Below are 24,294 nucleotides of genomic sequence, written 5' to 3'. Positions count from 1 at the left end.
TAATACAACAATTCAAACACACATTCAGAGTCTTTTCAAAACCAGCAGTTTTAGATATAGTCTTCTCTAATGAATCCAATTTTGATTTCAAATTTTCAGACAAAACAACTGTTGCTCCCATATGCTCTATTTTATCTGTAGCTTCCAGTTTCACTATCTCTTCATTTTCTAAATTTAACATTTTGTTGTTGAACATGGAACATTCTTTCAGAGTTGGCATCAAACATATGCCAGATTTCTTCTCGTTAATTTTCTTAAAAATATTCTCTGGAAGAATGTTTTCATTTGGGTACAAATTTGAAATTAACAGTCCATGTAAAGCTTCTTTCCCTTGCTGACTTATTTTTCCGACTCTTACATCTTGTAAAATATTTTTATAATCTTCATCCTTTGCCTGCCGCATATTTTGAAGCAGTTCTGCATATTTGAAGTTTAACCATATTTATAGTAATATAATAAATATAATAATAATATAATAACAGTATAACCATAAAACCACGTTTCCAATGCTTCCTAGGCACTTCCTGGTATCTTCATGCGTGAGCATTTTGAACACAGGTTGTCCTTTCACTGGAGTCAACTGCAGAAGATCTCCAAAAACAATAATATGTTTTCCTCCAAATAAAACATCATAGTCTGTTCTAAGAATTTCTTGCATTCTCAAATGCACAAAAGCAAGCATTATGTTTGACACCATGCTTACTTCATCAATGATAAGAAGTTTCATTTTCTTCAGGACTCTCGAAACTTCGGAACACACATCTCCAGATAGCTTGTGATATTGCAATTTGTTATCATGCTCCACTGGCAGCATCAGTAAACGATGTAAAGTCATCCCTTTAATATTATGTGCTGCCAGCCCAGTTGGAGCGGTAACAACACAAGACAGCGGTGATTCAGACCTTTTCTGCAGATAAGATGCAATTGCTTTAATCAGAAAACATTTTCCAGTTCCCGCTTCTCCACTCACATACAGTCGGACAGGCTTAAATGATGTACATGAGCACTCTTTCTTCTCATGACTCAATCCATGTTCAACCTGTTCTGTGACTTCATCATATATCTGTTTCTGCTCAAGGTTTAATTTTTTCACCAAATCTTTAAATTAATTACATCCTCTTGAGCTTGCTCCATAGCTCTTTCCACCTCATCCATGGCAGTGGCAGCTTCATTTTGGATAGTTGGTCCTCCTAGTGGATCCTGACTCAATGAAGCAGAACTCTGACTGCCTTGAGAACTGTCTCTCGCAATCTCTGCAGCAATTGTTGCTTCTTGCTCCATTTCTTCATTCAACATTTGCAGATAATTTGGAAAAACAGGACATTCTATGGTATCCTTCGTTGCATTAAGAGAGTCTTCATAACAGAGAAAATCCCCAAGTAGTTCCTCTTCTTCACGCCATGGTTTAAAGAGTTGCAAAAGAGCCAAATAATAAAATTCTCTTTTATCTGGATGATCACAACTCAATTTTCGATGATTAATCAAATGGCCTTTTTTCTGTTTCACTAGACATCCTTCACATCCAATGACAGCATACATTCCATTATTGATATCTTCTCAGATCTTCCTCTTATAAATATGTCTTTGCAGAACTTCATAGAGACAAGCGTTCTCAAGATGAGGACTTCTATTTGGATAGTATGTATCCAACATGTTTGTCTTCAAAATATCTGTACTTTCTGGTTCTTTCTCCGCCAAATACTCTATCTCTTGTACAGATTTCAAAACTCGATTTCGTGTTGCAGCAAGACCTAGACTCACCCAAATGATAGTTCTAGATTTGGCATAGAGACTTGCTGACGACAATCGATCAGAACATTCATATGCTCCAATTTCTCGATGCGACAACATCTTCAGACTGTAACTGTATAATTTCTTGCTTAGACTCTTTTCATGTGAAATGTCCTCCCACATTTCCTTCAGTTCTGTCTTTTCTTTTTTGTGTGATGTAAGACGTCACATGTCGAGCCACAGCAATAGAGTTGTCAGCAACGAACTGAATATCCATGTCTGCATTCCACATGGACAAAATCACTGGGTTGTAGTCGTTGATGTACTTGGACTCTTCGTTTCTTTTTAAATTGTATGTATTTTTTGGTGATTTCTTCGTCACAGTATGTCGCAGAGAAGACATCAAATTATTTACTCTTCCTTTAGAAATCACTGGTCGTGGAAAGCCGAAACGACATTTTGTGTAGAACTTGTCCTTGTTTCTGAATTTTCAACGACAGTACTTTCCACAACGATGGGATTGAAAGCGTAAAACTTGTTGCCTTAAACTGTTTTCCTCTGTAGTTTTCGGAACAGCACATGTTGAATACTCTTCAATGAAAATCATCACTGTTTCATACGAATCTGTTCCAAATGTGGGTGCATCTTTAATCCACAACAACATATGTATGTGAGGAGCACCTCTCGCTTGATACTCCTTTCTCCAAAAGAAATCCAAAACCTCTCCAAGGGGAGGATTTTTTTTGTTGGTAATAAAAGACATCATAGCTTCAAATATATGATTGAAATATCTGCATACATTCACTGGATCCAAAGAACACAGTTCTCCAGGTGTTTTGAATTCTATATTTTGTATATTTGCATTTGCCTCTCATGGAAATTCAAGTAAGTCATCCCATGCTTACTCGGCACAGCTAAGAGTGAGGAACCATGTAGGAGTTCCTAAGTTTCTTAGCATACATTTCAATTCCCCATGACGACGGTACCAATACTCGTTTGTACCACGCTGACATGCCATGAGATTGATTAGATGAGATTCCAAAATATTATCTTGCAGATTCACTTTCTCCATAAAGTCCCTCGCCGAAACATTTTGCAGATGTGCTCCACTTTTCAGTATATGGTTTACTGCATAAGAAAGCCCAGACAAGTCACTTTCATACAGTAGATGAAACAAATAGGGAATGCATTGACGAAACCTTGGATCTTCAGCATATAATCTTACAGTTCGATATTCAGATGCAGGAATTTGAAGTGGACGATCGTCATATCGTCCACCTCGACCTGTTGGAAATAGCTGTGGAAAACAACGAGCTTCCAAACTTTCTTCCCATACACTAATGGGACTTCCTTTTGCTGCTTTCATTTGAGATAATTCAATTGCATTCCCCATTACTTATTTGGAATGCAAAGGATGAACAGTATAATGTTCATATATTTCTTCACTTTTAGACACATCAACCTTTCAATTTGGCCGCCTGAACAATCACTGTCTTCATCTGCAGCTGTTTCCTCTGCTGCAACACATACATCTTTGTAATACTCATTGTTTTTGACTAAATACAACATTGCCTTTTTGACATTCCTAACATCCACTAAATCCTGCCAGATTTTCTTACTCTTTGTCGGAACCCCATTAACTAGAATAACTAAAGGTTCCTCTTCTACTTTTTCTATACCAATTGTATCAATATTTTTTTTTTAAATCAAGAGGCAAATAAACAACTCTTCCCTTTAATCCTCTCTGCAAATCTGTAGGAGGCAATTTCCCTATCTTAGGCTCCATGCGAACAATTGCCTGAAAAGGGTGGACACATTGAATCAAAATAGACTCATATGTATTTAAATCCATCAATTCACGGGGAATGTCTACCAACTCCAGATTATTATGAACAGCTCTAGCAGGCATTCTGTTTTGATTTATTGTATCATAACAATATTTACAAATATGCTGATCAGAACTCAAATCAAAACAATTCTCCACCCACAAATAAGTTGCAAAATCCTTCCACTCATAATTATTCATCTTTTCACTTTTTACGTATAAATCAACTAATCTAGTTTCAAGCTTATAATGACTTCGTCGACAACACACACAAGTAAAATTCGGCCTTTCACTTGATTTCACCTTAAACCTGGTAATTTCCTGCTCAAACTTTTCTGTACTTGATATCTGTACATTGTCTTCCACATTACCTTCAATTGCTGTGTCAATTTCTACACTATCCTCTTTTTCACCAAAATAACAAATCTCAATTTATTCACAAATCTTCTTGACATCTAATTCAGTTCCATGCAAAAGAGCACTGTTTAATTGTTTAAGCTTAAGTGCTGGACTTTTTGCATAATACAACATTCTCACTAATTTCCTCATTTTGGTTTGATGCACTGCTAACATCCTAAAATGATGAAAAACACTCTGACAGACTTTTCTAGAAAGACAAGCCAGTGAATGGCCTTGCAAACCTGTGTTTTCTCTCACTCTGCAAGGATCTAAGGGCCAGATGCATCAAGCTAAAAACCGGTCGCAAAGGGGCAGATTCTCAGAATCTGCCCCTTTGCGACCGGTATTTTTGCATTTGGGATGCATCATCCCAAATGCAAAAATCGCTGATAGAGAATTCGCTAAATTGCGATTGTTTGCATTTAAGGAATCTCAAATAGAGATTCCTTAAATGCAATGCATGAAAGTTTCAAAAATAGCGAATTCGCTAATAGGGCACGCAAATTACCACGAAGTAAAACTTCGTGGTAATTTGCAAAAACGTAGAAAAATGCACTTTTGTGCATTTTTTAAAGTTTCATGTTGCGCACACACATGCCCTAAGGGCATGTGTGTGTGCAACATATGTGCACAGATCAAAATCAGGGGTGCAACAGGGTGTCCTTTGGACACCCCTGCACCCTTGAACTCGCAATCTCAATTTGCGAATCGCTAATTGCGATTCGCAAATTGAGATTGTCTTCCCATTCATTCCTATGGGCCTCTGGGCCCATAGGAATGAATGGGGAGGTATTCATTAATTGCGACTCGCAATTTGCGAGTCGCAATTAAGGAATTCTAAGGATTCGCTATTTTTGTAGTGATTGCTTGATGCATTCCATTTTGCTATTCCTTATTAGCGATTCCTTATTTTTCGCTAATAAGGAATCGCAAAATGGATGCTTGATGCATCTGGCCCTAAGTCTTGCAACAACTTCACTTTCTGCTTTAGACTTTTCTTACTATATGTACGTAAGAAATTACAAAACAAATCAATTGATTCCTGTCGCACTCTACAAATACGACTACACTTCCAAGTGTACACTGGACCCTTAGTACGTCTCCCTAAAACTTCATCAGTTAACACCTCTTCTGGTTCTCTAGGCACAAGTTTCTCTTTTTCAATCGGACAACCGTCTTTCACTTCATACGCTCGACCACTGGTGTCAACTGCATGCACTAAATCATTCTCCTGGAAGTAACTCTCCTCATTAAAAAATGGCTCACAACTTGAACTGTGCATCCATTCTCCAGAAAAAACGTTACAAAAATTTGTCCGATTAATTACTCTTTTCCATCCACTGTTTGATTTGAAAACATCAATTGTCTTGTTAAGTGTCCTAATTCTATTGATTATTAAAATAAATAATTTTTTCTTAACTTCAAAAGCCTGATCAACAATCTTCTCTACACTTTTCTTTTTCTTATAAAAAGCAGCTCTCTGTTTACCTTTCCTAATGTTTTTTAACAAATTTAAAACCACCCTATGGTGAAACATTCGTTTACGAATGTCTCTAAACTGATTCTGCCTTCTATTCCTATACATATTATTCTCTCCTGCTCCAGTTGTAGGATTCTTTGAGGTTCTCTCCTTCCTTTTCAAATTTACTCTCTCATTCTCTTTTTCTACATGCTGTCCAACAATATTTTTTGAAGTACATATGTTCCATATAAAAGACTTTAGTTCTCTTACCAGGAGTTTGGTTCCTGTTTTTTGAAGTATTTGTTGTGGAAGAGTGCTGTAATTCCGTTGCTGTTTTTGTTTTTTGGTGGTTATGTTGTTTTCTTCTCCTTTCCCTTGAGGGCATCTTTGCTTACTCTTCAAATCTTGATTTCAATCTGTGTTGCAAAAAAAATAGCACATTATAGACCACTATTACCAAACAACAAAGCAATGACAAAAAGCAAACAATCTATTCAGGGTTACAGATCAGGTGAGGATTCTCCAGGGGTACACAAAAGGTGAGGCCTGTATTGAAGAGTATAGTGGAAGACAGCTCTGTCCACAGGTACAAAGAAGATGAGACCTGTGTCTAAGAGTCCAGTACGGGATAGACTTCATGAAGTCTAGTCCACTGCACTCTTATACACAGGCTTCACCACCTATGCTTCCCGGGAAAGGCCTCTCTCCCACTGCAGTCTTGATCATAAACCTCACCTCCTCTGTCCCTCTGCACATGTCTCACCTCATCTGCACAATCTAATTCCTAATCTCAGGTAACACAGGTGACATAATTGTGAAAAGGTCAAATTTTTTTATGTAATCATGCACACACTATTTATTCTTTATCAAAAATGTAGAATTCATTAATTAGTCCCAAAATCGATTTTTCAATAACATTTTAGAAACACAGTGCAGGTCCTACTATTTGAACTTTCTCAAAAATGTAAAACTCATTAATTTGCAGCAAAAATATTTTAGTAGTGTAATGAAAAGCTTATACATATGACCTTTTCATTGTTTTTCAAATGTTATTCTAAAAAAAAATTATAAGGCCTAAGCACGAAAACTCATGTGATGAAGCCTGTCCAGGGAAGCACAAAACGTGAGGCTTGTGTCCAAGAGTGCAGTGGACAGGACTAAACTGGAGTAGTGTGCAAGAAAAAAATAAGCCTCATTTATAAAGCCCTGCGTCAGTTTTGCGCTACTGATGCGTCACTTTTTGTGACGCTTTGGCGGCATAAAACATGTGCCTTGTTGCGCCATATTTAAAAAATGACGCATGTAGGTAGATGCGTCATTTTTTAAACCTTTTGCACCACATTATACCTCTGTCAAGTGTAATGTACAGAGAGGGGTCATTACTCCGCAATAAGCCTCGTAATAATGACACAGTGAAATCTACGAGATTTCACTGCGTCACTTTTAGGACACTGTTACGTCAAAATCTTGCACCTGCCTCACAGCAGGGATAAGACTGAGGCAAACGCTTTCACATGGGGCTTTCCCCATGTGATACGATTCTCACACCTAAGCAGGAGTGCAGATGAGATGAAGACTGTCCAGGGGAGCACAAAATGTGAGGCTTGTGTCCAAGAGTGCAGTGGACAGGACTAAACTGGAGTAGTGTGCAAGAAAAAGATGAGCCTCATTTATAAGGACATCTTGATCCACACCAGACCCAAGACCAGAAATGAACCAAACAGACAAAATACTCTATGGAATCTACCACCTGTAACTGGCCATTATCCTTGCGGTAATTGCGCAGCATGCCCATTTACCAAAAAGTACAAGTGCATCACCTTATCCGAATCATTCAAATGGGAAATGAGAAACCACACAAATTGCAATAGTACTAACTGCATTTATTTGATCATATGCCCATGCAATTTGTACTATATCGGCATGACGACACGCAATGTTAAAACCAGAATTTCTGAACACCGCAGCAACTTTAGATGTAAAAAGGACAACACAAAAATGTGCAAGCACTTCCTAGAAAGGAATCACACCCCAGACTCAATTCAATGGCTTGTTCTGGAAGCCTGCCCATATACCTCCAAAGAAGGGCTATTCCATAAGAAACAGCAATGGATCCATAGGTTATCTAGTGACAGTAATGGTCTGAACGAAGACATACCTTGGACCACCCTCTAATTGTTTTGTCTGGATGTAACCCAACTCCAGGTTTTCAACACAACAAGAGACTAAAAACTGTAAACGAGGAAAACACAAAGATATACTGAAGTTTATTGATTTCAACAACTGTTGACAGCCACCTCCATCTGTACTCTGCAGTTGGAGAATCTTCCTTACACTAATTTCACCATTCCAATATGGCCGACACGTTGACATTAGTTACACTAGACTATTCCAATGCTATAGCATTATCAAGGATTATGCTGGCTAAACACTACCATATTGATATGGGAATAACAACAATAATGTACTCCAAGTCTTTATATCACCCATTAGTCCCGAACAAACACACATACTTGGGTTTTTCTTTTAAATCACTATTCCGTGGTTATATATATATATATATAAAAAACAAAAAAAATGTTTTTCTCGCAATTACGATGAAGGTATAAAAGGGCTAACTAAAGGTTTTTTGCTCTTCTTTTATGTGTCTGAACTACCAAGTATTCGGTGAAAAAACATTCAGATAGCCTCTTAAATATATTATCCTCGTACTCTATGCCGTTTTACATATGCAAAGATGGCCGCCATTATAGAGACCCAATGAGTGGCATCCTGACATTAACATAAAACAGGAAGTCCGAACACACCACCCATCCACCCGGTTCCAGCGGCGATGGGTAGGTGCACGCACGGCAAACCGCTCCGGTATTCCGCTATCGCGCTATACCAAAGAGCCCTTGTTCAGCATAGACCAGCGATAGCTCTACCATCCTAACGGGCACCTAGGAGACGTCGTGCATAGAGGACCCTACAAAGACATATCGAAATAGAAGTGATAAGACCCTAACTCCCACTTTGCACACAATCTCCTTTGATAGACGGGGAATAGACACCAATACCAATGAATTCCTCCTCACACATTTACCTATGAGACTAACAGAGAGATGGGCTACACAGCTGATTAGGCCTCCCTCTACATTAAAATACCAGTTATATGTCTCTGACACTATGCCACTAATAATTTTGTTGTAACGAACACAGATAATTAAAATCAAGGGCAAATCAAACACAGTAACCTTTTTCCTTTATCAGCAATCCCCTCATAGTTCTAGTGAAGTTCAACTAGAAATCCTTGATATTTAACCTTGCCATTTGACTGATGAATGTGTGTTTACAAAATTGTGACTCTCCCCAATGATTCTGTATAAAACCAGCAGCCTGTAAGATTCTTCCCCCTATACATACAGCCTCATGGTGGAAGATCTCCATGAAGCTTTACCCGCTGGACACTGCCGTTGCTTGATTGTTTTTAATGCTAGGTGAGTTTTGAATAGTTGTAGGATACCATATCGGTATTCTTTAACCTTTTAGTATGGTTTTATTTTCACAAGTCACTCTCACAGAACTACCACTTTGAGAGTGCCTGCTACACTTGTGCGATGGTGTTGTTACACGCAACGACCATCACTGGCATGTAAAATGCACAAATATGACAGTCATTGATGTACTTCTCTATCAACAGCTCATTGTGATATGCTTGTGCCTTTCTCTCAACAGGTATTCACAATCACAACGCAAGAAGGGTAATATAATAGTGTTATCCTCCCTAAACACATATATTGTGGTAGCCATAGGAGCATACATACACCACACCATATATAAATTAATGTAGACAGTTTCCCTCACACTTAGATACCTGCTACCATAGTCAAACGTGGTCCTGAAGAATCGCTTGATATTCTCTCTATAGCATGAAACATGTTGACCTGACTACAACAACCTCTGGATCAGAGTTGGAAACATTATTTTCCATTACTCTCCTCCAGGGTAATCGTTTTTAACCAAAGCAGTGGCCCTCTGAATAAAGTACTCTTGGTACCACTAGCTTTATTTTAACCCACAATACCCACGTCTACCACCTGCATCTGGCCCCATACCCACACTTCATCTATACGGCAGTTGGAAAAAGATCTCCGCCAAAGAGCCCCTCTTTGAGGTGTCGCCCGTTGGGTATTGCACCGCCGACCCAACGAGGAGCAAGCCCAAATGATGAAACATGACACCTGAAAGGGTGTGTGAGGGCATTAAATCCAACAAAATGGATTCCCAGGGTGAACTTCTAACCACCCTCCCATAATCCATCCACATCACTGACTGTACCAATCCGTTCTTTTGTTAGGAACAGCACGACAACTTTTTGCATAGACCTCATTTATAAAGCCATGCGTCAGTTTTGCGCTACTGATGCGTCACTTTTTGTGATGCATTGGCGGCATAAAACATGTGCCTTGTTGCACCATATTTAAAAAGTGACGCATGTAGGTAGATGCGTCATTTTTTAAACATTTTGCGCCACATTATACCTCTGTCAAGTGTAATGTACAGAGAGGGGTCATTTCTCCGCAAAAAGCCTCGTAATAATGACACAGTGAAATCTATGAGATTTCACTGCGTCACTTTTAGGACACTGTTACGTCAAAATCTTGCACCTGCCTCACAGCAGGGATAAGACTGAGGCAAACGCTTTCACATGGGGCTTTCCCCATGTGATACGATTCTCACACCTAAGCAGGAGTGCAGATGAGATAAAGACTGTCCAGGGGAGCACAAAACGTGAGGCTTGTGTCCAAGAGTGCAGTGGACAGGACTAAACTGGAGTAGTGTGCAAGAAAAAGATGAGCCTCATTTATAAAGCCATGCGTCAGTTTTGCGCTACTGATGCGTCACTTTTGCGGCATAAAACATGTGCCTTGTTGCACCATATTTAAAAAGTGACGCATGTAGGTAGATGCGTCATTTTTTAAACCTTTTGCGCCACATTATACCTCTGTCAAGTGTAATGTACAGAGAGGGGTCATTTCTCCGCAAAAAGCCTCGTAAAAATGACACAGTGAAATCTATGAGATTTCACTGCGTCACTTTTAGGACACTGTTATGTCAAAATCTTGCACCTGCCTCACAGCAGGGATAAGACTGAGGCAAACGCTTTCACATGGGGCTTTACCCATGTGATACGATTCTCACACCTACGCAGGAGTGCAGATGAGATGAAGACTGTCCAGGGGAGCACAAAACGTGAGGCTTGTGTCCAAGAGTGCAGTGGACAGGACTAAACTGGAGTAGTGTGCAAGAAAAAGATGAGCCTCATTTATAAAGCCATGCGTCAGTTTTGCGCTACTGATGCGTCACTTTTTGTGACGCATTGGCGGCATAAAACATGTGCCTTGTTGCACCATATTTAAAAAGTGACGCATGTAGGTAGATGCGTCATTTTTTAAACCTCTGCACCACATTACACCTCTGTCAAGTGTAATGTACACAGAGGGGTCATTTCTCCGCAAAAAGCCTCGTAATAATGACGCAGTGAAATCTATGAGATTTCACTGCGTCACTTTTAGGACACTGTTACATCAAAATCTTGCACCTGCCTCACAGCAGGGATAAGACTGAGGCAAACACTTTCACATGGAGCTTTCCCCATGTGATAGGATTCTGACACCTAAGCAGGAGTGCAGATGAGATGAAGACTGTCCAGGGGAGCACAAAAGGTGAGGCTTGTGTCCAAGAGTGCAGTGGACAGGACTAAACTGGAGTAGTGTGCAAAAAAAAAAGAAACTTATTTATGAGGCCCTGCGTCAGTTTTGCATTGCTGATGCGTCACTTTTTGTGACGCATCGGCGGCATAAAACATGTACCTTTTTGCGCCATATTTAAAAAGTGACGCATGTAGGTAGATGCGTCACTTTTTAAACCTCTGCGCCACATTATACTCAAAAATGTAAAAGCCATTAATTTTCCCCAAAATCGTTTTTGACATCACATTTAGGAAACACAGCACAGGTCCTATGTAGAAGCATTCCATGTCATTACTGAAACCTCACTATTTTACAAAATACAATTCCTCTATGCAAACAAACTCAATATGCTTCTTACACTGAGTTAACACAGGTAACATCATTGTAAAGAGTCAAATTGACGCCTGTGTCTAAGAGTGCAGTCGGGGATAGGCTTCATGAAGCCTAGTCCACTGCACTCTTAGACACAAGCCTCACCCCTACGCTCCCCAGGAAAGCCCAAACATGTACCTTTTTGCACCATATTTAAAAAGTGACGCATGTAGGTAGATGCGTCACTTTTTAAACCTCTGCGCCACATTAGACTCAAAAATGTAAAAGCCATTCATTTTCCCCAAAATCGTTTTTGACATCACATTTAGGAAACACAGCACAGGTCCTATGTACAAGCATCTGCCTCACAGCAGGGATAAGACTGAGGCAAAAGCTTTCACATGGAGCTTTCCCCATGTGATAGGATTCTGACACCTAAGCAGGAGTGCAGATGAGATGAAGACTGTCCAGGGGAGCTCAAAAGGTGAGGCTTGTGTCCAAGAGTGCAGTGGACAGGACTAAACTGGAGTAGTGTGCAAAAAAAAAGAAACTCATTTATGAGGCCCTGCGTCAGTTTTGCATTGCTGATGCGTCACTTTTTGTGACGCATCGGCGGCATAAAACATGTACCTTTTTGCGACATATTTAAAAAATGAAGCATGTAGGTAGATGCGTCACTTTTTAAACCTCTGCGCCACATTATACTCAAAAATGTAAAAGCCATTCATTTTCCCCAAAATCGTTTTTGACATCACATTTAGGAAACACAGCACAGGTCCTATGTACAAGCATTCCATGTCATTACTGAAACCTCACTATTTTACAAAATACAATTCCTCTATGCAAACAAACTCAATATGCTTCCTACATTGAGTTAACACAGGTAACATCATTGTAAAGAGTCAAATTTATTTCTTTAAACATGCACACATTCTTTATTCCTTTTAAAAAAATTAAAAGCCATTCATTTTTCCCAAAATCGTTTTTGACATCACATTTAAGAAACACAGCACAGGTCCTATGTACAAGCATTCCATGTCACTACTAAAACTTCACAATTTTACAAAATACAATTCCTCTATGCAGTAAAAACTTTTTACCAAGCATTATCAAAAAGCATGACACAAAGCAACATTAAAAAACCACAATTTGCTTCCAAATCTTCTCCATAGAGTATACAAGTCTCTATGTATATTAAATGAATCATAACTCACCTTTACAAATGCTCTAGGAGATTCACAACAGTGTCAGATACACACACCAATATTTCTTTAGCAGAGCAAAAGGTATGTTCTCCAGGCACTGCAACCATTAATGGCACAGAAAACCTCTGTTTCTACACACATATTGGTCATGGTAATCAATCAAAACTCTTCCCTCTGTATTTTCAAACCAACACCCTTCCCCCCTCAGCCCTTTCTACCTGTTACCATAGCAACTCCCTCCTCACTTAGCTATCAGGTTTAAAAGTTTATTCTACAATGTTGCAAATCACCTCAGCAAGGATGTTTGACCTGCGAATACACCAGCTTATCTGGTGCAATGTTTCTTTAAATGACTTTTTTTTAACCATTCAAATTAATTCTTACACAGAACACAACCATGCACCCTAAATTTCAATTTTCAACTTTCTCAATCTACCAATCATTGCTTGTGATTCAAGAGCACTGAAACTCCACAGGTTTTTTTTGCAAACTCCTACTGTTCCAACTGCCATTTTATTCCTACACTTCATCTGACTGCACCAGAACCTCCTCTACCATGTATTCTGTCTGGATTATTGGACATAGCTATATCCACTGGGCTCAAAGGTATGCAGCTACCAGAAATTTTCACAACCTTGATTTACCAAATGTGAACATTAAATGGATTGGCCAGAGAGGATTGAGATGTCACCAATTGATACCATTGGTGAAAACCTTTTTGCATTTGCCACACCCTAACCTCATAATTCTGCACTGTGGTGGAAATGACTTAGGCACTTTGACTGGGGTAGGTCGGGAAATACTTTTAAAGGACACCTTTGAACAATTGATGGCACTTTTTCCTCAAACTGCCTTGGTATTTTCCAATATATGCCAAAGACAGAAATGGAACTGGTCCAACCAATTTTGTCCACAATTTGAGAAAGCACGGAAACATGTGAATAAATCTGTTTCTGCTTACATGAGAGACTATGGAATGGGTTCAATATACAACAACAACTTGCGTTACAACATGCAAGATATCTACAGAGGAGATGGTGTGCACTTCTTAGATGAGGGGAATAGAATATTCCTCCTGAATTTAAGACTGTGCATTGGTACCTACTTGTAGGTACCTAAATCAGCCACAGAACCCAAAAGCTCTTTTCAGAGCTACCCTATCTCTGATCACTCCAAATGATTATCTTTTTCTAACTTTTTTCACTATTTTTCACCAAAGTACGCTCCCCGGTATGCTTCCCGGTGCGCGTACCGGGCGCTTCCCCCGCGAAAATTTAAAAATATATATATTTTGTTGGCCTATATGGGCCTCCTAAGACCCCCTCAGAAAACCTAGAGGGTCAGGGAGTGCCTACCGTGCCCCCTTATACCCATTCCCAACGTTGTTTGTCCGCCATTTTCTGACTCAAATCTACCGAAACACAAAATGGAGGACTCCCGTAGTGCTACCGGTACGCGTACCGGGGTGCGCACCGGTAAGCGCTCCCAAATTTTTTTTAAAGTTAATTTACTTAAAAACCTCTGTAGAAATGTTCACCAAATATAGAATAGACCATACTACGTACCAGTCCCTACCATTTTCCCAAATTTGGTGGAATTCCATTGAGCCATTTGCCCTGTAGCCTTGTCTAAATATCCTGAGGTAAATTACATGACAAAAACACATATGAAGAGTTCGGATTTACAACCAATTAAAATGTTACTTTCATTTTCTACTATTTTTTCCTGACATTTGATTGGTTATGTACATGAATATAAATGAAAAATGAGAGGGAAACACGGCCATTTTGACTACAACTACCTGAGGTACATCTTGAAAGGATTTTCGCATTTTTTCTTCTTCACCTCTCTGTAATGTAAGTTGATAATTTGTAAGGGGCACTTTAAGTTAATTTGTAAAAACGTTTTCTGATAATTATTTACTGTCCCTCTGCTATAGTTATAGATAGAGATAGGCTCCTCTGTTATATATATTGATTGACTTAGGCTTCTCTGCTATAATTATGAATTTACTTACACTTCTTCACAGGCACTTTTTTATATTTCTACTTCCTGCCTGTTACCATACACTACCCAAAGTTAACTTCACTGTTAAAAAATCAGAACTACCTGTCTGAACTTAAACCCAACAGTGCCCTAACTCTACTGATATAGTTATTTTTTATACAATTTACAGAAAAATAATGGAAGGGGAGCAAGAAAATATCAATGTTTCCTTCGAGATTACATCTGACGAGATTCTAAGTGAAGATTTTTTGGATGAAGATTTTATGGATCAGTCTTTGGATCAACAATTTATTGAATGTTTACAAGATATAGAAACATGCATGTTTGAGGAGATTCCAGATGATGTAATGCTGGAAGTTTTATTGAACTATGAAAATTCTAACCAATAAATTTGCATTTAATAATTAAAAATTGTTTGAGACATTATTCATTTTTATATCTAATTCATGAAGCACTATCAAAATAATTATGTTTATATTATAGTATAAAGTGAAACTTACAGTATACTGTGCAATTTTAAAACATCATAAGGGAGCAGAGAAGACTACCAATGATCCCCTAGGTCTTCTCAGGGAGTACTTAAAGGATCTGTTTCTGCTTTCCTGACAGACTATGGTATGGATGCCATATACCACAATAACTTCTATAACAACATGCTAGATATCTACATAAAAAAGGTGTACATTGAATTTAAGACTCTACATTGGTACCTACATGTTGGTACTTAAATCACCCACACAACACAACAACTCTATTCAGAGCTACCCTACCTCTAAGCACTTTAAATTATTATTTTACTGTTTCACTAGGTTTTCCCCATGGTACGCTCCCCGGTACGCTCCCCGGTGCGCGTACCGGGCGCTCCCCCCGCGAAAATTTGAAAAAAAAATTAATTTTATGGCCCCCACATCAAACCTAGGGGGTCAGGGGGGGTGTACCCTGCCCCCTTTTGGTCATTTCCCCCTTTGTTTTTTGCCACCTCTTGTGTCTCGATCCTACCGAGACACAAGATGGCGGCCGCTGCGGACTGTTTCGAATGTTTACAGACACCCGAGAGCCAATCAGCTTTCCGTGTGCAAGTCGTGTGGCGCGCCCGGAGTGCTCCCCGGTGCGCGTACCGGGGCGCGGCTATAGATATATAATTTTTTTTGAACCTAAATTACTCAAAATCCTCTGGAGCACTTATCTTGAGACATAGCAAAGGCACATCGGGCTACCAGTCCCTACAATTTTGCCAAGTTTGGTGAAAATCCATTCAGCCGTTCGAGCTAAAAGTGCGACCAACCGCCCTATGGAAATTAACATGGGGCAAACACGTTTTGGGACCCCCCTTTTATCTCGGCCCCCGCTTCACGAATCCCCCCCAAACTTTCAGAGAAGGAGCGGTGCGCCGCGAGGCAAAGTTGCTGAAACATTCAGGCAAATTCCTCAACCGGCGCCAAAGTTATTCCCAATAGAATGTTGCGATTTCCCTATGGAAAACAATCCTAACTATAACTACCTACTGGCGACCGCCAGTAGGTAATGTGTCAGTGATTAAAGCTAGATATAGGTAGCCTATATCTTAGTAAGGGGTGCATGCACCACCTTTCCCAGGTGGCAGTAGGAGACCAGTGGTGCCATTTTGGAAGGTTTCCCAGGGGTGGCAAAATACATGCGTTAGCCCCTGGTAGGCCTCTGGGGTACCTATGCCCTTGGTACCTTAGGTACCATATACTAGGGACTCACAAGGGTAACCCAGTAACCAATCTGGAGTGTACCTAAAGTACATGCAATCATTTTAGAGAGGAAGTAGCTAGGCTGGGGTCCTGAATAGCAGGCCCCCAGCCAGACTAAAGTAAAAAAAAACAGTGAAACACAAGCAAAAAGTGAGGGTAACCATAGTAAGCAGATCCTACTCTCCTACAGTGTGTAAGTGTGTGTTAATAAGTTGTGTCAAGGGTGGAATGGGATTATTACTCAGTCTTTCATAATATGTGGAGTCTCCTAATTGAGAGAGAATCTCATTGTTATAGTCTAATGTATTCATAATAACAATGTTCCCCTCTTTGTCTGCCTCTTTTATAGTAATATCTGGAAGCTGCAGACGTTTTTCTAGTGCTTTGCGCTCATTTGGTGGTAGGTTATCCCTAGATCTCTTCTGGTGTGTCGGTTTGGAATTCAGAATTTTATGCATGTCACATAGGACCAATTTGTGAAATAAGTCAAAATATAAGGGGTGCCCCCATTTATGATTTAACAATTCACGTTATTTATCTAGACCATAAGGCTCTGTGAGACTCTGGAATTTGATTCCGAGCGCATTCTGGCATTTTGAGATGAATGAGATACTAAATGCTCTGCACTTCCGTATTAAGATTAGTGTTCATGAAAGTTGGAAGGTATAATCAAACCTGTGAATATAATAATTATGTACAGGTGACTGGATTTAACAGATTAGGACAGCATAATTTTTCCCACCCAGGCCCCTACATTAGCCGGGACGGAAGTATAACCGGCTGAAAGGTATGCACCATGTACAGCCCCAATATAAACCGTAAAAAACTTTTAGATACTTTCTCTGAACTATTGCCCGAATACTTATACCATTCTTAAAATCTACAGGCCAGATTCTCCACACACCAGTGACACAGGTATGCCAGAGATTGGGATTATATATTCTGCACACTGGACATTATCATTTAAGCATGAGAATAGCATAAGCATTTGACACTTGGGGTACTTTATAATATTAGTTTTGTCACATACATTATGAAATATTCCGGTTAAAACTCGCTCATACCTAGAGTGACGCATAGTGTCATCTAAATTGTGCTTGAATCCATATATGCATATATGTTTTCTGTCTCACCAATTCACAATATTCGGGTGCTTAAGTTGCCTCAATATTGGGACTGCGGGTCTCTCCTCACAAATAAATGTATGAACAATGTGGAAAACATATCTGTGATGTTGTCACATCACATTGTATATATGTCTTTCCAGCAATGACGAAGTCGCGGGTGACCTACCCAACTAGCGACGAAACACATGTTGGCGGGATCAACTGGAATAAAGAGAAAAAAGATTGAGAAGAACAATTGCTGCTGTTTTGTATATATAATGTTATGAACATGATGAAATTGATTTATGTGTGCTAGGATATTGTGATAATTGTATAGGATCTCCTACAGAGATCTGACTGATGGGGTTGTGGATGATTACCCCCTCCCTAAGCACCATAACATACTAGATCTGGAGTACTAATAGACCGAGAACAAAGGGAAGCGCCACTGTCACTAGACTATACCAATCATCAATGTTCCCTCTAATTTTTTCCTCTGTGTGCGGCAGTGGAGGGTCTCTGTGCGCTGCAACCATGGCTATGTGCGCCAGGAACCGAACCTCGCGTGTCTGCGGTGCCAAATGCCACTCGTTTTTGGCGCCCTCCTGCCCTCTGCCCCACTCGCTTTTGGTGCCCTTCTGTCCTCTGCCCCACTCGTTTTTGGTGCCCTTCTGTCCTCTGCCCCATTCGTTTTCAGTGCCCTTCTGCCCTCTGCCCCACTCGCTTTTGGTGCCCTTCTGCCCTCTGTCCCACTCTTTTTTGGTGCCCTCCTGCCCTCTGTCCCACTTGCTTTTGGTGCCCTCCTTCCCTCTGCCCCACTCACTTTTGGTGCCCTTCTGCCCTCTGCCCCACTCATTTTTGGTGCCCTACTGCCCTCTGCCCCACTTGTTTTTGGTGCCCTCCTGCCCTCTGCCCCACTCGTTTTGGTGCCCTCCTGGCCTCTGCCCCACTCGCTTTTGGTGCCCTTCTGCCCCCTGTCCCATTCGCTTTTGCTGCCCTCCTGCCCTCTGCCCCACTGGTTTTTGGTGCCCTCCTGCCCTCTGCCCCACTGGTTTTTGGTGCCCTTCTGCCCTCTGCCCCACTCGTTTTTGGTGCCCTCCTGCCCTCTGTCCCACTCGCTTTTGGTGCCCTCCTGCCCTCTGTCCCACTCGCTTTTGGTGCCCTCCTGCCCTCTGCCCCACTCGTTTTTGGTGCCCTTCTGCCCTTTGCCCCACTCGCTTTTGGTGCCCTCCTGCCCTCTGCCCCACTCGCTTTTGGTGCCCTTCTGCCCTCTGCCCCACTCATTTTTGGTGCCCTTCTGCCCTCTGCCCCACTTGTTTTTGGTGCCCTCCTGCCCTCTGTCCCACTCGCTTTTGGTGCACTCCTGCCCTCTGCCCCACTCGCTTTTGGTGCCCTTCTGCCCTCTGTCCCACTCGCTTTTGGTGCCCTGCTGCCCTCTGCCCTAGTCTCTTTTGGTGCCCTTCTGCCCTCTGTCCCACTCATTTTTGGTGCCCTCCTGCCCTCTGTCCCAATCGCTTTTGGTGCCCTCCTGCCCTCTGCCCCACTCGCTTTTGGTGCCCTTCTGCCCTCTGTCCCACTCGTTTTTGGAGCCCTCTTGCCCTCTGTCCCACTCGCTTTTGGTGCCCTCCTGCCCTCTGCCCCACTCGCTTTTGGTACCCTTCTGCCCTCTGCCCCACTCCTTGGTGCCCTTCTGCCCTCTGTCCCACTCATTTTTGGTGCCCTCCTGCCCTCTGTCCCACTCGATTTTGGTTCCCTCCTGCCCTCTGCCCCACTCGTTTTTGGTGCCCTTCTGCCCTCTGTCCCACTCACTTTTGGTGCCTTTCTGCCCTCTGTCCCACTTGTTTTTGGTGCCCTCCTGCCCTCTGTCCCACTTGGTTTTGGTGCCCTCCTGCCCTCTGCTCGACTCGCTTTTGGTGCCCTTCTGACCTCTGCCCCACTCGTTTTTGGTGCCCTCCTGCCCTCTGTCCCACTCGCTTTTGGTGCCCTCCTGCTCTCTGCCCCACTCGTTTTTGGTGCCCTTCTGCCCTCTGTCCCACTTGCTTTTGGTGCCCTCCTGCCCTCTGCCCCACTCGTTTTTGGTGCCCTTCTGCCCTCTGCCCCACTCGTTTTTGATGCCCTTCTGCCCTCTGCCCCACTCGCTTTTGGTGCCCTTCTGCCCTCTGTCCCACTCATTTTTGGTGCCCTTCTGCCCTCTGCCCCACTCACTTTTGGTGCCCTCCTGCCCTCTGCCCCACTCGCTTTTGGTGCCCTTCTGCCCTCTGCCCCACTCGTTTTTGGTGCCCTTCTGCCCTCTGCCCCACTCGTTTTTGGTGCCCTTCTGCCCTCTGCCCCACTCATTTTTGGTGCCTTTCTGCCCTCTGCCCCACTCGTTTTTGGTGCCTTCCTGCCCTCTGCCCCACTCGCTTTTGGTACCCTTCTGCTCTCTGTCCCACTTGCTTTTGGTGCCCTCCTGCCCTCTGCCCCACTTGCTTTTGGTGCCCTTCTGCCCTCTGTCCCACTTGCATTTGGTGCCCTCCTGCCCTCTGCCCCACTCGCTTTTGGTGCCCTTCTGCCCTCTGTCCCACTCGTTTTTGGTGCCCTCCTGCTTTCTGTCCCACTCGCTTTTGGTGCCCTCCTGCCCTCTGCCCCACTCGCTTTTGGTGCCCTTCTGCCCTCTGCCCCACTCGTTTTTGCTGGTGTTATGACTCATAATGTTATCACCCATATATGTGCTTTGAATAATTTAATCTACCGTAATACTCTGTCATTTTATCAGTCCAACTATTGACCAAGTGTTGTACGTTTTCTGGCCGTTCCCCCAGAAAGAAATCTGGCAAACATGGGCTTGAAAATTTATATGACACCATTCCCAAACAGACAGTATGGGCTGTCAATCAATTATCGAGGGATTGAATGCTTCCGATAAAGTGTCACTCATAGTTGTTGAAATGTCACTCGAAATTACAATGAAATTATGAAAATGTCACACAAAGCAATTTGTGGCGCTTTGAGGCTATGAGGGAGGGCGGGGTAGACTCTGGCCTTTTGTTTAAGTATTGCTGTTAATCAGAGCCCCTTCACGGGCTCCGATTAACAGGAATACTTAAACAAAAGGCTAGAGTCTTCCCCGGGCTTTCCTAACAAAAGAGTAGACAGTTTCCAAACACACGCTGAGTCTACCCCGCCCTCCCTCATAGCCTCAAGTGCCACAAGCCCTCCCCCCACCTCCTTACCTGCACGACTCATGACCGCTCCGCCGTATTCGTGCCGCTCGGTTCTTTCAAAGCAGCCGGCGGCGCGACTTCCTGACCGTGTGCGCGCTCCACGCTGGGTGGTGCGCGGTGAGGTCAGGAGCGGTGCACGCGCACGCCTTAGAGGGAACGGTGCCAATCATCCCCTCAGTTAACCTTGCAAAGCTAGGTAATGCCAGTGGTACCTCTGATTTGTTCATGCTGTCTTGGAATGTCAGGGATCTTAACAATATTCGCAAGAAAAGGAATGTTGTTCGCTATTTAATACGCCAAAACATAGACATTGCTTTCTTGCAGGAAACCCACGTGTCTAAGTCCGACCCCGCAAGGTTTCCACTAGCTGGGGTACACACAGATACTTCTCTAACTTCAGCAGCTATTCTCACGGCACGGCCATATTGATCCACAAAAGGGTGCCCTTTAGTCTTCACCCCTCCTTTGGGGACAGCGAGGGTTAATACATGATTGTTACGGGCTCATTAATGGGCCACAACGTCACCCTAGTAAGTATCTACACTTTCATTCTTCATATTCTCAAGCTAGACCCCCAATTATTTTTAGTGGGGGGTGGCCTAAATTTGCTCTTAGACTCGGCCCAAGACAGCACGACCCACTCTCCTAGCACCAATCTGCGCGCCCGCAGAGCTTTGCTAGACCTCTGCAAGCAATTATCTCTCAGAAACATATGGCACAAATGCAACCCTTCCACTACTGAATACACACATTACGCCGGCCAGCATAACAGCTGGACCAGGATAGACCACTGGATTGTTTCCCCTGGTGTGGCTTGCTGGTATCGCTCCCTCATTACTCTTCCGCGGACATATTCAGACCGCTCCCCAGTTAAGCTTCTCCTCAATGTGCCCAGACCAGATGGATACGAGCGACAAAGGCGCTTACCTAGCCGCGCCCTTGACGACAACCTCTTTCAGTTAAAAACTATACGGTTCCATAGAAGAATACTTTGCCATCAACACTAGCTCTGTTGACTCATGGGCTGTCCTGTAGGAAGGCGTCAAAGCATACATCAGGGGAGTCTGCAGACCCGGACTGGCTATAGTGGGCACCGGGCAATCCCCCGGTGCGCCGCACTGGTTGGGGCCGGTTTTGTGCCCATGGGGGCCATTTTTGTTACAGGGCCGTTTTTGCAGCATAGCTACAAAATCGGCCCTGTACCAAAATCGTGCGAAAACCGACCCCGACAAAGAGCTCAGAGGCACCTCCAACCCCCCGAGTGGGGAGGGGGGCCGGCCGAGCACTTTGCCAGGGCCGGTTGTGGTTCCCAGTCCGGCCCTGGGAGTCTGCATTGCCAAACAAGCCAAGGTACTAAAAGCTTTGCATACCACACTATCCTGACTGGAACGCGACTTAAAAGACATCGATAGGGCCGCAATGAACAGTCTCAATCCAGAGGCAGCCACACAGAGGCTTTCCCTCCTCACTAAATATAGAGAGGCTGGTGACCTAGAGATTCTATTCCTAGGCAAGTATCAGTCCGCACGTCATTATGGTGAAGGAGAGCACCCTGGCCGGGTACTGGTGCAGATGCTTCGACCCCTATACAGCAAAGCCTACATTACTGAGCTGACTTCCTCCACTGGTCCCACACTCACGTCCACCACACTGATATGCGATGAACTCCTCGATTATTACTCCACCTAATGCACATCTAAAGTGGGGTGTGACCCCACTGCACAGGAGGCAATCTATCTGAGACTGCACTGGTATACTTAGAGAGGTACATATAGGAATTTTTGGCGGAGCCAATCTCGGTGGATGATCTTGCCAACTCCATCATAGCGCTTCACTTCTCCACTGCCCCCGGCCTTGACGGCTTCACGAGGAATTTTAATAACATACAAAGATCTCCTAGCACCCCAGCTAATTGAGGTATATGCCGAAGCCCTCAAAAAGCAAATTCTACCCTCACCTTCAGCGAGGCAGTCATTATTCTTCTGCCTAAACCTGGCAGAGACCCATCTCTGTGTAGATCGTACCAACCCCTATCCCTACTAATCTTAGATTATAAAATTATGGCCAAACCCCTCGCTATGCACCTCTCCCTCCTGATGGAATTCATCATATCCCCTGCACAATCTGGCTTTGTGCCTCATTGCTCCACCTCTTTGAATCTCCGGATGCTGTTCTCAATCCTCCACAGGATAAACCCGGAAAACCAGCAGTCGCTATTTTATTAGACACTGAGAAGGCGTTTGATTCTCTAGAATGGTCATTCTTTATTTCCATTATGCGCTGCATGGGTATGCCGCAGGGATTTATTTCAACTAGGGCATTGCTGTACTTCTGCCCCACAGCGAGACTTCACTTGAACAGCACACTCTCCCTGCCCTTTTCTTTATCCCGTTGTACTCGACAGGGCTGCCCATTATCCCCTTTATTGTTTATTCTCACAATGGACCCCTTAATACAGCATTTTCAGGAGACACACTTACAGAGGGGCCTCCAATTTAACACTGGACCGCTATTAGTCTCCCTTTTTGCGGATTATACCATCCTTTATGTTAGATAGCCAGACACCAACCTGGAACCCCCTGGAAATAATCCACTTTGGACAGCACTCTGGCCTACGCATCAACTGGCCTAAATCCGTTATCTTTCCCTTAACCCCTAGCACAGCGCAATGGGAATGCCAATTCCCCCTTGAATGGTGCACTGGCTCCGTCTGAATTATGGACAAGCGATCAGTGCCCTGGAGGCACTTGTGGAGTGCTGGCTGCGTTTGCCACGGTCTATCACCAGCAGAATAGCAATTGTCAAAATGGTGGTGCTCCCCAAATTTTTATATCTCTTCGATAACATCCCCGTACCCCTTCCTAACAGTTTTTTTTTAACATTACACTAACTCCTCATCAGGTTAGTGTGGGGAGGCAAACAACCTCGGGTGTACTGGCAAATTATGACCCTTCCGTACGAGAGAGGGGGGTTTTGAGTGCCCAACTTTAAATTGTTCTACTTAGTGGCCCAATGTAGCTACGCTTATGCTTGGTACCACCCCAGATGCTAGAATCCTTTATCTCCGCCCGAGAAAGATTTCCTACTACCTGAGAAACTGTCCGTGGTATTGCCCAAGGGTATATCCAGAGACCCCACCGACATACAGACGGTCTCCACCACCAGTTGGGAATGGGACAAACTGCAGAGGATAACCTGCACATCCACACTATACACATCAACCCTTCCCCTTCGTATTGCTCTTTGGCTCCCAATCAAGGGAGAAAGACTAGTACAACGCACACTGGCCAAATTTGCCAACGCTAATATGGTGGACCTGTTCCATTGTGGGCACGTCTTTTCTGGGGAGGACAAGGAGCGCTTTCATGATGCCACCTTTATGGATCGCTTCATCCTAGGGCGAATCCATTCGGCACTGCGGGCCTCTCTGCCCAGCTTTCCCATTGAACCGGCCTTGTTCACCCCGTTGTCATTGGTCATTGACTCAACGGGAGGACTGCATCTTGTGTCTAAGCTGTACAGGCTTACTCAGACGTTATCCCAGTGAAAGATGAAAAGATTCATAAGGACCCCCATCACGGACGATCAATG

Source organism: Lissotriton helveticus, chromosome 4_1 (assembly GCF_964261635.1).
Source record: "Lissotriton helveticus chromosome 4_1, aLisHel1.1, whole genome shotgun sequence".
Taxonomy (NCBI): Eukaryota; Metazoa; Chordata; class Amphibia; order Caudata; family Salamandridae; genus Lissotriton; species Lissotriton helveticus.
Note: the sequence above shows the minus strand (reverse complement) of the source record.